This window comes from Lemur catta, chromosome 24 (genome assembly GCF_020740605.2).
Source record: "Lemur catta isolate mLemCat1 chromosome 24, mLemCat1.pri, whole genome shotgun sequence".
Taxonomy (NCBI): Eukaryota; Metazoa; Chordata; class Mammalia; order Primates; family Lemuridae; genus Lemur; species Lemur catta.
Genome location: NC_059151.1, coordinates 14,508,219 through 14,522,259, shown reverse-complemented (window position 1 = coordinate 14,522,259; position 14,041 = coordinate 14,508,219). Strand labels below are relative to the sequence as shown.

Sequence of the window (14,041 nt, the reverse complement as noted above, 5' to 3'; positions counted from 1 at the left end):
CAAATTTCTTGTTAGTGAAACTCACAATCTTAATATTAGGTCACACCTGTTTTGCTTTGACATACACTGTTTCCTCAGAGCTAGTCAGCAAATAGTCAAATGATGTTCACAGGACTGCACAGAATATGGAATGCTTCATAAATTTTCATGTCATCCTTGGGCACGGACCATGGTAATCTTCTCTATATTCTTTCAATTTTCATATATGTGCTGATGAAGCAAGCACAAAGCCCTATATGGACACTGATGAGTCAGGGATGAGGTTTGGCCCTGTTAAATCCAATCAACCTCCTGTATGTATGTATTGTATTAACAGAAGAGCCAAACAATTAACCTACCTTTAGCTCAGAGAATTCTGATGAATGGTTTCCCTAAGAGGTAGAATTTGAAAGAATTTAAGAAACCTCAGGTACAGGTCCAAGTAGCTTGGGATATTTTCATTATTATGGAAAACACATCACTTGAGAGACCAGATACAAGTTAGTGACCATTACTCTGCAGAAGGATGAAATGTGACTTTCCAATACTTAAAAAAAAGGCACTAAACACAGGCAAAAGGAGCCTTGGCATACAAATTGGTAGCAAAGAAAAAAGGAAGTTCTAATGTCTTCCTACAATGATATTTGAAACTCTCTGACAGTTTAGAACAATCCCAACTATTTGCTAGAGGGAAGACAATCAGGGGCATCAAAGGATAACTTACCATAAAGACCTAGGCTAAGTCTAGGCTGAGATGAGGGCTCCACATAAGGTTTTGAGTGTGGAGGGAGGGCCATTTTGCTCACTATGTGTGTGGCTATAGCTAGGAGGCCCAGCTGCCAGAGCAGGGTACTGGTCATTTAGGAACAATGGTTGAGCATATGTGCACGAACTCAAAAAATGTGTATGTAGCCTTGAAGTCTAAATATGGATCACCATATGAAGACTGAGGGATCTGAATCTGTAAGGGCATCCTGGTTGCAAAGGTCAATCCTTTCCAGACAGCAAGACCAGTGTCAAATGGAATAACAGAATAAATGAAACAACAGAATGATTGAAGTGTTCTTTCATTCCCCTCTCTCAGACTTGTAAAAACAACTGTCTTCTTTGCATTTAGAGAACCATTCCATTTCCTGAAAAGTTCAAGGAGGAGGCTATAGGAAATAGCCCCCAGAAGACACTACAACATTTTCTGTTAAGTAGACATTTCAAGACCCAAATAACTAATTAGAAGGATCAAACATGTGGCATATTATCCCATGCACAAGAGTTATTCTTCAAATGAAATGGGTGATGCTGATACCATCCCTGATGATAAAGGTTTCTTGAAAGTCTCGAGATGATGAATTCTGTACCCATTACTACTTCTAACTCGTTTAGCCTTTTGTTTGATTTCTGGCTGATGAATTCGACTAATTCACTGCCATTCCAACACTACCTGAAACACACTATGAAATCTCACCTGATGTATAAGATACAAAATTTGAAATTATTTTAAACCTTGATTTAGTGTTCACTAGTTTTTTAATGTAAATACTTACGTATTAAAACCACTAGTATTGGCATAATCCTTCACAGTCCATGCAGAGATATCTTCAGAAAAAACATCCATACCTTCCTCAAGAAGGTGTACTATACTTGGTGAGTTATGATGTTCAGCAAGCATGAGGGCCGTTCTAAAATAACAAAGAGATAACCTCACCCTTGGAAACTTTAATAAAGTTATTTAAAATGTTAATTTGATATACATTGCCAGCTGAATATTTTGCCTATCAGTATAGAATTAGCCTTTTATATGTACTAACTGACACAAGCATCTTGGGTGCTCAAGCGTGCCTCTTTGAAATTACCACCTAGGTTAAAAGGAAGGGACAAAAACGTAGCTTCTTGTCCCATTAAGGTATGACATAGTAGAAGTTGGTCATTCTCTGCTGAGATCACTTATCTAAAGTAAGCAAAGCATTGCATGAAGTATGCTCCATGTCTTCCCTATTTTGACATAATAGACTGTAATTCAGAGTCAACTAAGGGTCAGTTAAGTAAGAGCTATCTGCAGGCTTAAACAATAATATTAGTAGTAATGGTGAAAATAGTAGCCATAGTAGTTTCGGTTAATGATGTTGATGAGCATGTGCTGGGGACTGAATTCAATGTTCTATATATAATCTTACTTGTACACAACCACCCTGGAAGGGCATAGTGTTATTCTCCTTCTCATATTAGAATACACATTTGGTGGGAAGTGGTGTTCCCAAGGTCACACGCCTAGCAAGTGGGAAAGCGAGAATTTAAACCCGGTTTTATGTGAATGAAAAGCTGTCTCTTCCCTTTATCATCCACTTATGACTTGTCTTCATTAAAGAAAAATTTTATCCACTTAAAGTGGTCTTTCTCCCTTTTCTCATAACAATTAAAAAGAAAAAATCAAAATACATTAGAAATGAAAAAGGAAAACAACTGATGAACTTACAGTATCTAGTTATAGCAATTAATAATCCTTTACAGATCACCTAACATCAATATTTTTCAAAGAAAGCACTTAAGGCAAAAGAGTGGTCCCAAAGAAAAAATGATTTTCAACTTCTATTTATGTTTCATATAGCATTTTTGAAGGAAAATTCTATAAGAAGAAGTTAAAAAAATACTATAAAAGGATTAAGAAGTTCAATATTGAGTCATAAAGTGATCTAAAAGGTAAAGTCCACACTTCAATAAAACTAATATGAAACCTCTTTAGGTGATATAAGATGACATGATCAAAAACATCAGATTACAAATAACAAATATCAGTCAGTATCATAAGAGATGATGAATCCTACTGCATATTGTTCTTTAGGTTCCCCAGTCCAAATAATTGCTTTTCTATCTAAGTGATGATTTGTGTTGATATTTGTCACTCTATCCTCTCAACAGTTATGTTAATCTCCTCATTCATTTAATAATTCTGACTTGAGTGACTCTTACTACCCTAAAATAACATTCACATTTTTTTAAAAAAAGCACTAAATACTATACCTGTTCATTTTATCTACTGCATTTATATCTGCATTCTTCTGTATCAAAAATTCTACCATTTCCTCTTTAGTTCCACTTACAGCAAGTAGAAGTGGAGTGAGGTGATCCTGTAATACAGAAAAATCAATTTATCATTCAAAAAATTTCATATTTCTCAACTGAACTGAACATTTGATGTAAGAGCCTATGAACTTAAATGTATCATACAGAAAGTAAATGAAAGGTAGTTTCATCCACTCACTCACCTGTTCTGCTCCTTCCCTTAGAAACTCCCCTCCTCTGCCTCTCCAGGCTAACTCCTGCCATCTCCAAAACTCATTTCAAACGTTTCTGGGTTCTAAGAATCTTTGTTTCTATCACAACATTTACCATGATATGCTGTACTTATTTTATTGTTTTCCATCTAAACCAAGAGCTTCTTGGGGGCAGGGGCTGTATTTTTTATCTCCATATTCCCAAACCTTAAGATGTAGTAGCAAATGCTTCAAGCATTTTTATTGAATTAATATCAATTATTGTACCTACAGCAATGTTTTTTAAATGATATTCCAAAGAGTATTTAGATACCATAAGTTAAACACTGTACCCCAAAAGAAAGATTCCATGACCATCCAGGCTAGAGAAGTACTGCAAAACTGTGCATCATAGGTCCAGTATTAGAGAAATCTCTCAAGCTTTGCCTGATCTCTATTTGACAAGTATTATTATTATTTAGGTTTTTTGGTAAACATGTGAAGAATTAAATCTTTAGAGATACAGTTTTAAGAACTTTCCAGTGAATGTGGAGGTTTCCTCCAGGTGATACAAACTCATGTGATTCTCTTCTAACAGTAGTGTAGGACCCCAGGGTACCAATGTCAGGTACTCCTTCTCCAAAGGGTCACTAAGGAAATGGGCTCTGAATAAAAGAGAGAGGTTTCAAATGAATTTCAACTCATTATTTCATGGTCCATGTTGTTTCTCCTGTGACAAGGTGACAGATTTTTATCTTAGTTATTAGAAGGCTCACTATGATTTTTTTCCTCAATTATCCTGATGATCCTGGGATGCTAATGCCTATCTGCTTTATTTTAATCCACTTGTATTCTGATTTCTATTTTAATTGGTACTCGAGTTGGTTTTTACTTCATGCAAAATATAAATCAGAAATAAAAATATAATGGCTTATCAATTAGAGTTCTAATACTGATCTATATGGATTATTGCTAGCACAATGGAAGCCATTAAATCATTTGCATTTTATAGAGTTTATGCTGAGGAGAAAGATATAATGCTGTCTTCATTACACACAGCCTAGCCAACTATAACCATGGGTAAAGTTCCCTGGTGGTCTAGTGGTTAGGATTCGGCATTCTCACCATGGGTAACCTAAAAAGCTTATAGGTATTCCAATAGGATGATGATTTTTTATGGTATATATAATAAAAAATTGATTTTTAAAAAAAATTTCTATATTCTAAAATTCAACCATATTACTAATGGATAAATGTATATTATAATATAGATGACATACATTCTAAACAAGTATAAACTGTCTTGAAAACCTCGAAATTATTTCAAAAAATACTAAAAAACAAGCTTTGTCCTCTCAAATACTTAGGTAGGCAAGTAGATGTCCTGAGCCTGTGAAATACCTAGATAGGCACAGTAGCAAACTGGAGAACATACACCTTGTATAAAGGGGGAAGATTCTGCACAGCACAGCAAACATATGAGCTCAAGGGACAATAGGCTTGACTCTTTAGGGAAGCCTGAAACCCAGGTTCCTGCATGTTTCCCAAATGTTACATGCGGACTCAATTTATCGAGGCAAAGTAAACCTACTTATGAGCTGCATTTTGACTATAGTCTCATGTTCTAAAATTCACTAATGATGTTTCCAAATAATCATGTATAAAGCAAGTACTTGCATGTGAAATCTTTGTTTTCTTTAGTGTCATAGGTTTTACCAAAATATCAAGCCCCAATATGGAATAAAAATTGCTATTAAGATTTATAATACCCACAACAAGAATTTTTCAAACATCTATTCCTTTACTATCTACTTGTGTTTATTTTTCCCAGATTGTTACCCAAATGGTTAACTAGTTCATAGACTGCTAAAACTAAATTATTAAAAGAATTCCTCTCTATGTTCTTGGAAACTTCATGCTTTTAAGTGTTGAAAACTGCCATCCTCATTACGTCAAAGCTGTATGAACTTAACAGACATACTGAGATAATCCATAATACAGCTGTACCTGAATAAAAGATTCAAGATTTGCTACTGTGCTAATTGAGAACGCCTTGCTTGTAGTAAACATTTGTTGAACTAATCACCTGAATGATAACAAAGAAATGTGAAATCCCGAAAGGGCCCGTTAGTACTTATTGAAAGACTGTCCATAAGCAGATTCCTAAAGACCCTCTGACTGGCAGTGAATGATTGCTAAACAGCAGGAAAAGGGTGTTATTCCATAAGCTGATAGATGTTGCTAATAATATTCTTTGGAACTGCTCAACCACAGAGCTAGAGAGAGGCAGATAAAGTCCGGCTAATATTATTAGAAAGGAGAGATTTGAAGGAAGTAGCATCTATCAAACTCCAATTCTTCTGGAGATTTCTTATGTTTTTGAAACACGGGAATTTCTATATTATATTTATTTATTCAGTGGTTGTTAAGTAGGAATGCATCAGAATCTCAAGAAAAGTATTTTTATTGGCTACAGAGAGGGTCTGACTATGTTGCACAGGTGGACTCAGACTCCTGGGCTGAAGTGATCCTCCTGCCTCAACCCTCCAGAGTAGCTGGGACAACAAGCACACACTTCTGCATCCAGCTTTGAGGAAATGTTTCAATATACATATCCAAGCCTTCTTAGATTTACTAAATTAAAATCTGCAGGGCTGAGCCTAGACTTCTAGATTGTTAAAAAATGTTCCCCGGTCACTGTGACACAGCTCTAGCTGAGCACTAGCACAGCAGGCAGTCACTTCAGTGTCCGGTCTCTCTCACATGGCCAAGGCCCTTTATCACTTGGAGATCTGGCCCAAAACAGGAAATAGTGAGAGATGGAGTCATTTGCTGAAAACTCCATTTAGTCTTGCTGCACAGGGTTAGAACAGGGACTAAGAAACTCAAAATGCAACTTGATTTTGCTATTTATAAGTTTTGTACCTTCCACCTTCCCAACAAGAAATTCTAGTAGAGTCTTGTCGAAGTGGCTGTTTCTGCAAGAGGAGGATAAGTGGCTGTCTGGGCAAGAGCAGGATATTCTTCCCTCTTCTCAAGTCTTTCCCACATCCTCACCACCTATTCACTGCCAATCTGCTTTCCTCAGAGTCCTCCTGACACTGATTTCTGGGCAAGTTTACAACTCCCTAACACTCTTTCCCAAACTAGGAATTACTTTCCGTAAAACTGAAGAGCACTTTGTCTAAACATATAAACTGAGAACAAACAGAGAAGTAAATACACAAAAAACTCTTCATTGTATTTTCCCCAAATTACCTAATTTCCAAATGGCCAGCATATTTCTGACTGTTCTCTTTTTCCCTTTCCATTTCTCTCTCTTACGACTTGCCAATTAGAGATAAGTCACTTTGATATAAATTGCATTTCTAAGGAACTTGCAGCAGCAGCAAGAATTCCATTTACTATATAATGCTTTAGTTATCAATTTTAAGATAAAGTGTATTTCCAGGGCAAATTTGGCTCCCCTGGGTTGTTTTATACTAAATAGAAAAAACAAACAAACAAAAAAAAAAAAACAACACTTGTTTGAAAAAAAGTTAACAAGTTTTCCTTTAACAAATGCAGGGTTTTCACAAATATTAACCATGAATGTATAAAAAAAAAACTGCATCTTCTAATGCTTCTTTAAATGTATAAACATTTTAAGTAAAATTTTAAGACAATTAAGGTATTTCAAAATATTTTCATTCACGGAATGTTTGAGCTTCCAAATATGGAAAATTGACAGCTACATATGTCAACGTTTGATATTTTTCAAATACAGTTCATTGATCTATACCTTGTTCATGGCTTCTTTATTTGCGCCATGTGAAAGGAGCTTTGCTGCGATCGATGGGTTGTCGCCATAGACAGCATAGTGAAGAGCTGTGTTGCCATACACGTCACTGTGATTCGGATCGGCACCGTGTTCTAACAGGATGGTGGCACACTCCTCTTCCAGGCATTGTACCGCCTATCAGTATCAGATCAAGAAATAGATCATAAATTCTAAGAGTTCAAAAGAAACATTCCAAAGATTCCACCGACTAGTTACATTTAAATGAAACAAATTTGTTTTTATTGTGTATATTGAAATGAAATCCGTCTCATGCTGCAATAGGTGGCTGCTATATACCTTAATCAGAGCTGTCCTTTTTTCACTGTCGGGGACATTGAGCTTGCATTTTCTGTCCACCAGGACAGTAACTACTTCTGGATGGCCACTGGCACAGGCCAAATGGAGAGCAGTCCTATGAAAGTGAGAGAGATTTTTAGGAAATTGTAGTGCACTACCTTAAAATATACAATGATTCATGTAATTATAAATATTAAACAGCATGTTTTCTTCTACCTTTAAAGCAAATATTTAATTTTCTTCTGAAGAAAGTACAATATTTATTAGCTGCTATTCCTCACTAGATTAATAAAAGAGCAGCCTATTTTAATAGAAAGAGATTGGCTTTTGGTATCAGTTCAACTTGGATTTGCATCCTACTTTAAGCTCTATCAATTATGAGCTATTGACCAGGCACGGTGGCTCATGCCTGTAATCCTAGCACTCTGGGAGGCCAAGGCAGGTGGATCATTTGAACTCAGGAGTTCGAGACCAGCTTGAGCAAGAGCGAGACCCTGTCTCTACTAAAAATGGAAAGAAATTAGCTGGACAACTAAAAATATATAGAAAAAATTAGCCGGGCATGGTGGCACATGCCTGTAATCCCAGCTACTCAGGAGGCTGAGGCAGAAGGATTGCTTGAGCCCAGGAGTTTGAGGTTGCTGTGAGCTAGGCTGATGCCACGGCACTCTAGCCTGGGCAACAGAGTGAGACTCTGCCTCAAAAAAAAAAAAAAAAAACTTATTATGTATCACTTAGCCCTTCTGTGCCTCCATTTCCTCTTCAATAAAATAGGCAAAAAAAAAAAAGTAGCTATCTCATAGGACATCACTGTGATGCTCAAATGAGAATCTGTATGAAGTATGTGGAACAGTTCCTAATGCAAATAACAGCTCAATGACTGTTACATAATGTAATTATTACTACTGCTTAACAAAGATAACATTTTAATTAAGCAAAATAATGCAATTATACCTACTTTGTGGTTTATTTAAAGACTAGAGATAACATTGTATTTCAGTGATGCTAGGGTGCTCATTTTCTCACATTTTAACATCACTGATACTGGAACAGCACCTTTTATTCATGATTTATTTCAACTACAATGGGCAGCACAGAAAAATTATCTCATTGATAAGCAAAATAATTGGACATCACAAAATCAATGCTGCCTTACATTAAGTGAAATAGGGCATATACAATAGGTCTATGGAAGTTCTAGTTATATCACTGGCATTTATGTAAGTTTCAGTTCTTAAAAGTACTATGGAAAAAGAAGGTTGAAATAACAAAATTTTTAAAACCAAATAATTTTTACTTTGATTTTCAAATAACTTCAGAGCAAAAGAAACTCAGGACTCGAATGAATAGGTATGCCTCATTTGTTCAATAGATAGATTTATACACTGTGTGAGAATCAGATATTTTGAACGTTTAATGTTAATAATTAATACTGTTACAAATTTTAAAAGGGCAGTTAAAGTCATCTTTTACAATTTTCTACCTTCACAAATGGTTTTGTCTGAAAGGAGTGAACAATGACTTTAACTGAAATTAAGTCCTAATCCTCCAATTTCAAATTTCTCAAATTGTTCAGCCTGGTCAGGTAAATAAGTTTTAAGGATGGATGTGTCCTGAAAGTTAGTAGAATACGTCTGCTACATAACAGGTCTTCATAGTATGTTTGATGAATAAATGCATTGAGAAAACAGAGTACAAGAGTTAAATATTTTGAAAGAAAACCCCTATAAAGTAATACCTTTGTAATAGTAACATTTATATTTGCTATTTTTCGTTTTCATAATGATACACCTAAATTATAATGATTCATCTAAAATTTTTGCATGTAAGTAATAAATTATATAACAAAACAGATGCACATTAAAAAACTGTGTAATAAAATCTTCAAGCACAGATGAAGATTCCCTTTACTTCTGAAGGGATAAAAGTTGGTGGAATATTCCAATCCACAAAATAATTTTAAAATAAATTCACAGAAATTAAGAAATTACTTCTGTCTGTGCAAGATTCATATTACTGCTCTTCCCAGGGATTTTATCCTTGATGACAAACTTTTACTAGAACTTTTAAATCGTACACACTAATTGCCCAGAAATAACAAATTTTATCACATTGTGTACATATTTTAAGCTAACACAAGACCACAGTGTGTGTGTATATGTATAATGATCAAATTGACTTTTATTCTTACTTGATATGCCTAAATACTCTTTACATATCAGCACACATATGTATCTATGCCACCTTCTCTGGTGACATATTATTCCATCTATGGACACAATCTAATTGATTTATAAATCCATCATATGCATTCCTCTTAAAACCTTATTATTTTAAGTGCTGAGAAAAACAAATTGTATGATCTCTATTTCTTGAGGATATTTTACTATAATGGAATTGATGGGTAAAGGGCATATACAGTTTTTAAATGTGTAGTTCCAGTTGCCTCCTTAGTGCAGTAGGCAGGCAGCGCGTCAGTCTCATTTGTATGTAGTTACCACCAAGTTGTCTATTTGAAAAGAAATCAGCAACATAAACTGTAAGCACCAGTATAAGTATTTTCCATGTTTAATATTAGTATTTAATGTCTTCATTCTGACAAACTTTGTGGATAGATTAACGTTATCTCATTTCTCTTTTAACTTAAAATCCTTCTCTTAGCAGGGACACTTAATATTTTTTCTTATGTTTGTAGGTCACTTGTAGATCTGCAAAAAAAGTACTTTGCCCAATTTTACATTAGGCGTCAGTTTTTATCTTGTTTGATTTGTCACCAACATCAAGTTTTAAATTCTTTCATACATTTGGGTGTTTCTAGATTTTCTATTCTGTTCCATTCATTTATCTATCTCTTCAACTGCTAATAAATGATTAATTTGTGGAAATTCATAGCACATTTGGATACCTAGAAGAGCAAGTCTTACTCCATTACAAAATTTTTCTTCATGTCATCACAATAGTAAAAGCGAGACAGAGTGTGTTAACTAAAAAATTTGGAAACCTTATAACTTTTATTTAGCTCATGTAAAACTGATAAAATAGAAAGAGCTCATATTTTCAGAAAAATGAGTCTTCCTATTGAAGACTACGGTACCATACAGCCACTTCAAATTTTCCTTCTAAGTTCCCTGAGTAAAGAACACATTTTCATAGGTGTACAGTGGCATGAAATGGATATTGAACTTCTTGTTAAGATGTTTTAGCACAGAATTATTTATAGTATACTTATTATTCCTCTCACTATGTACCTTTCTATAAGGTATATAACATAATGATTTAAAATGTGTACATTAACAATAAAACACCCTGTATACTTGTGCTAGTTAAGTAGCTAAAATTGGCAAGAAGCTGTCCTAGAAGGGGATTCATGAGTGGACGGGGAAGCAGCTGAAGTCCTGTTTTTGTGCTGCTGCCCATGAAGCTGGCCTTGGCGCCGGACCCCTCCCAGGTGCCATATCCCAGGTGCTGCGGAGCCCGCAGGCAGGACAGCCGGGCGCCCTCGCCGGCAGGACCCTGGGCTACGGCCAGTCTGGGAAGGGCGTCTCCCCCCCACCTGCCTGGCCCCCAACCCGGGATGGCCACTCCCATTACCTCTTCTTTCTATCTCTGGCATTCAAGACCTTTTTCTTCAGAGAAATGATCTGCTCCACTTTCGCGACGTCACCGGCGCTGGCAGCTTGGTGGATTTGGCCGAGATCCTTCTTCCGGATGTGGTACCGTGGCTGCAGGAAGGCGCTGTCACCAGCCTCGCCTTCCAGGCCCTCTCTGGTCTGGCCATGGTGGCTGGAGGGGCCGGAGGGCGGCCCGCCCTTGTCTGCCCCGAAGCAGAAGATCTTCCTCATGGTGGCGGCTGCCGGCTTCGGGGGAACCTCAGCCCACTCTCACCCCCCACCCCACCCCAGCCCACCCCTGCCTATTCCCCGCCTCGGGAGTCCAGTGCAGTGAGGACAACCCGATATGACCACGACCTCCAGCAAGGGAAATCCCGGTCTCCAACTTCTGACAGCTGTAAATGGCCAGGCAGCGCCAAGCACAGCCAAGCGACCACAGGCACCGCCAGAACCGTTAAAGCAACTGCGCATGTGCGCACGAGAATGAACCGTCACTGCGCATGCGCCCAACCGCCAGCGGGAAACCGCCCCCCCTCCCCCTCCCCCCCTTGGTGACACATTCCAGAGCGCGCCACTCGGGGCTGTTCTGTCCCTGCTGCCGCGTGGCCTGCATGTGTGGCTGCAACTCGGGCCCCTACGTGGGCTGGCGGAGCTCACCCCGGGGCTGCCTCGGGCTCTCTGAGGGTGGCACCCCTGGGCCTGTGGGTTACCAGCCAGTTGAACTCTCTGCTGACCATGGCTATAAAATTACAGATTCTAAATAAAGCTGTCTATTTTTCCAAATCTTTCTATCAGAAAATGTGTTTCTGTTTTGAATACCTAAAGCTGGTGCAGACAATTACTTTTCAGTATGAGTGGTGAGAAAAGAGGCTGTCAGTGGAGAAGTAGAATAAAATATGATCCTCCAAGATTTGGAACAATAGACAGCTTTCCCATTGTTGGGTGATGGCATTTGGGCCTGGGTCTGGTTAAAGTCCCTGACCTGGTGTTTGTCATATAGGAAGGGTCACAGGGAACTGACAGGGGTAGACTCCTGTGGCTTTTTGGTCTCTCTCTGCTGACCATGGCTATAAAATTGTAGACTCTAAATAAGATACGCACATCTCATTGATACCTTGAAGCTGAAAAAAAAAAATCAGTCAAGACCCAAAGATTGCCTGGCCACAAAATATCTCAAAGCAAGCTTGGGCTCTTATTTCTGGAACTTTCTTCTTCCCCTTTTACAATTCCTCCTCTTAATCGTTCCCTTAGCTAACCTCTTCTTTTTACAAAATCCTTAGCTATTCTGGCAGACTGCTTATCAAAAACATAAACCCTCTTGAAAACCAGCAGATTTTTTTTAAGAAATATTTTTTCCATTCATACTTTTTTAAAAAGTAAAGTATAAAATTCCTATAAAGACACCCTCCCTATACTAAAGGAAACGGTGACATTATTATCTTCAAGGACAAAGAATGAGTCCAAGAAACTACTGTCAGACCTTGTTAGAAGAACTCATAAGAGTTCTAAACTCATAAGTTTTCAGCCTTCTCACATATTTCAGTCACATTTTCACAGTTAACTGTTGTTTGTACAATCCAGTATATTGATAACTGAATCAAACTGCTTTACTCAAAATTGGGTTCACAGATTTTATAAGATGGCCTACTTAAAAAAATCTTAACCTTATGCCATTTTGTCAGAAAAAATGATTTAGATCCAACTGGTTTTTATAAACTGGTGAGTTTATATGTTTTACTACCTCATGACTAAAATTCTAAAATGAAAACTTTAAAACCTTTTTTATGTGTATATATATATATATATATACACACAATATATATATTTAGATGTCCCACAGTGTCACTTGCTCTCTCTATGATGGGCCAAGTTTCATGCCCTCTCTGGGCCCCCGCTTCGCCATCTGCACAGTAGAGGTGGATGCTTTCTGAGGCCCTTCCATGCTCTGCTCCTCCGAGCTGGGGTGATAAACAGAAAAGCAAGTTTTCTTGCTCCTGGCTCATCGGCAGCCCAGCCTTCTCAGAACTATAAATTAGCTCCCAGCTCCCAGCATCCCAGGCCACCCTCCACCCCCGGGCCCAGCTAAAGGTAACCCACCTCCCCGTCCCCTTTCCCTCTAGAACAAACCAGGCCAGCAAGTCTGGGACAAACTCTCACCCAGGCCCTGGAAATAGGCCTCGGGGACCAGGACTGTTTGCCCAGGTGAGACAGTGATGGACGTGGAGATGCTAGTACCCTCCCAGACAGAGCAGCACATGCACACACACACACACACACACACACACACATGCATGCATGCACACACCACACAGGCATGCACACACATACTCACACATGCATACACATGTGCAGGCATGCACACACCCAAAACAATACACATGTACCACATGGACACACACACAACACAGAGATGTGTGTAATACACACACATGTACCCACACAATGAACACACACATGCATGCATAGCCACACCATGTGTGCATGTGCACATACACCACACAGGCATGCACATACATACCCCCCACATGATATGCCTACACATGCGGACACACACACCACGCATGCACACACTGCACATGCAGGCACCCATATGCTTGCATATGCACACACAATACACATGCTTGCAAACACTGAGACAAAGCAATATACACTTGCATACCACATAAACATGCATGCCACACACATACACATGTTGCACATACACACATACACACATGACATACACACTCATGACTTTAACACAACTATCAAGTCACTAAATATGAAATGTCCGATTTTGAATCAAAAGCATAGTTTATTGTATCTCAAACAAGAAGCAGTAAAATTAACCAAAGGATGCACCTGAACTATCCACACAGTTTTGCCATCTTAACAGTAGCTGGTTTATGCCGGCAGTGAAGGAGCCCAGAGAGCGAGTGGTGATGAAATCCCAAAAGGCGTTTTCCACAGTTTGTTGAGAATGGAATATTTTTCCTTGCAAGAAGTAGTCCAAAGCCTGGAAGAAGTGGTAGTCAGTGGGTGCAAGGTCTGGTGAATACGGTGGATGACAGAGAGCTTCCAAGTCCAGCCTCTGTAGTTTGAGCAGT

At 38.2% G+C, this 14,041-nt stretch overlaps 1 long non-coding RNA gene and 1 other non-coding gene across 2 annotated transcripts; both read right to left on the bottom strand.

Annotated features, from left to right (window-relative positions):
- Positions 1-119: 119 nt before the first annotated feature.
- Positions 120-226, bottom strand: LOC123627397. The gene has a single exon (XR_006731272.1). It is a non-coding gene; the product is annotated as a U6 spliceosomal RNA (small nuclear RNA).
- A 6,796-nt stretch (positions 227-7,022) lies between these two features.
- Positions 7,023-10,973, bottom strand: LOC123627215. Its single transcript, XR_006731185.1, has 3 exons — positions 10,936-10,973; positions 7,345-7,459; positions 7,023-7,182 (listed from the first exon to the last, which is right to left on the bottom strand). It is a non-coding gene; the product is annotated as an uncharacterized LOC123627215 (long non-coding RNA).
- Positions 10,974-14,041: the final 3,068 nt, after the last annotated feature.